At 41.3% G+C, this 2,363-nt stretch overlaps 1 pseudogene; it reads left to right on the top strand.

Annotated features, from left to right (window-relative positions):
* Positions 1–333: 333 nt before the first annotated feature.
* Positions 334–1,277, top strand: LOC131393701 (olfactory receptor 1J4-like; annotated as a pseudogene).
* The last annotated feature ends 1,086 nt before the right edge of the window (positions 1,278–2,363 follow it).

The raw sequence follows: 2,363 nt of genomic DNA on the forward strand, positions 1-2,363 counted from the left end.
ATCCCCCTCTAAAGCAGTGCGAGCCTCTCTCTTTACTGTCAAAGATAGCTGCAAATTATGACTTAGAGGCTGCCTCTCCCCTAGGGTGTGGAAATGCAAACTGAGCTAGTTTCTCTTCTATATTGAACTCTCTTCTCTGTTGGCAAAATCTCTCATTTTACATGATAATCCCACCCACTTTACAGGATCTTTGTAGGGACACAGCAATGCAGACAGACATTGGCATATTTACCAATAGAAGGCATCTCAATTTTATCTGTCTGCTGTAAACCAAAATTTGTTCATTTCAGCTTCTTTCACTGTCTTCTCACCCCCAGCAGACAGATCAGGAGCATGAGGAGGGAGAAGCAGAGTAGAGTGTCTGAGTTCCTCCTCCTGGGGCTCCCCATCCAGCCAGAGCAGCAAGGCTTATTCTTCACTCTGTTCCTCGGCATGTGCCTGACTACAGTGATGGGGAACCTGCTCATCATCCTGCTCCTCAGGCTGGACTCTCACCTCCACACCCCCATATACTTCTTCCTCAGCCACTTGGCTGTCACTGACATCTCCTTTTCATCTTCCACTGTTCAAAGGATGTTAATGAGCATACAAACTCAGGATCAATCCATCCCCTATGCAGAGTGCACAGCACAGATGTATTTTTTTCTCATATTTTTAATGATCTGGACAATTTCCTTCTCACCTCAATGGCATATGTTCAGTATGTGGCCATCTGTCACCCCTCCACTACCCCACCACCATGAGAGTGGGGCTGTGTATCTTACTAGTAGCTGTATCCTGGATCCTCTCCTGTGCCAATGCCCAGTCTCACACCCTCCTCCTGGCCCAGCTGTCTTTTTGTGCTGACAACACCATCCCCCATTTCTTCTGTGACCTTGGTGCCCTGCACAAGCCCTCCTGCTCAGAGACCTCCCTCAATGAGCTGGTCATTTTCACGGCAGGAGTGGCAGCCATTAATTACTCTCTCGCTAATATGCATCTTGATCTCTTATGGCTGCATTGGGGCCACCATCCTGAAGGTGCTATCTACCAAGGGGATCTGTAAAGCCTTGTCCACATGTGGCTCCCACCTCTCTGTGGTATCTCTGTATTATGTAACAATTATTGGGCTGTATTTGTTCCCTTCATCTAGCTCCTCTAGTGACAAGGACATAATTGCCTCTGTGATGTACACAGTGGTCACTCCATTGCAGATCCCTTTCATTTATAGCCTGAGGAACAGGGACATGAAGGGGGCCCTGGAGAAACTCTTCATCAGAGCAACAGTCTTGTCTTAATGACATTTTCTCATCTTTATAACAGACAAATGTATTTACATGTCCCCAGATGTTAGGCCCCTAATCTTGAGCTGAGCATGGAATAAGTGCTCAGTAAATATTTGATGACTTGAATTGCATTCTGTTACAGTTATTATCTTTTCCTAGCAATTCTTTGGTATAAATTATGAAAATGAGTTGATATTATTGTTCTTGTCTATTAGATTGAGAAATTACATGGCTAATAGAACTTATATCTTTCCTCCTATTTCTTGGGAATATTTTCCTTCTTTTTTTGAACAGCTTTATTGAGTTATAATGGACATATAAACATCTCTATATACAAAAGTGTACAACTTTAAGTTTTTATGTGTGTGCATTGTGAAATGTTGATCACAATCAAAGTAATTAATATATCCATTACCACCACATAGTTACCATTTTATTTTATTTTTTTTGTGTGTGGTGAGAAGACTTAATTTAAGATCCACCCTCTTAGCAAATATCAAGTATACAATACAGTAGTGTTAAATATAGTTATCTTGCTGTATATTAAATCTCAGAAATTTATTCATCTTACATAACTAATCTTTGTACATTATGCTAGGTAAAATAAGTCGCAAAGACAAATATTGCACAGTGTCACATATATGTGGAATCTAAAATGGCCAAACAATAGAAACACAGAATAGAATGGTGGTTGCCAGGGGCTGAGGGGATGGAGAAATGGGACGATGTTGAGAATTTATTAGTTCTTATGAATTGTTGGAAGATATTGGCTAACAGACCTCCCCTGGCATTTGAGAATTTATAAAGTATCGCTCTTCCTTCCCTCACTTCCCATTCAGTTCTTTTCTCATATTTTTTGTTGTTAGAAATGATGATGATGGGTCAGGAGAAGAAACTGTAGAGTACCCTTTATGGATCCAGGAAACTAGCCACTATTATGAGGTCAGCTGCTCCACTTAAGGACTCGAGGCTTCTTCTAGATTTTAGGAACACTGATCACTCTTATAGACTACAGTGACCTTCATTCAACAGTTCACAGACCAGTTGTCTATGAATCTTTCTGACTGAAGGTGTGAGTTTCAATCAAGACACAGGCTC

Source organism: Diceros bicornis, chromosome 28 (assembly GCF_020826845.1).
Source record: "Diceros bicornis minor isolate mBicDic1 chromosome 28, mDicBic1.mat.cur, whole genome shotgun sequence".
In the NCBI taxonomy this organism is placed as follows: domain Eukaryota; kingdom Metazoa; phylum Chordata; class Mammalia; order Perissodactyla; family Rhinocerotidae; genus Diceros; species Diceros bicornis.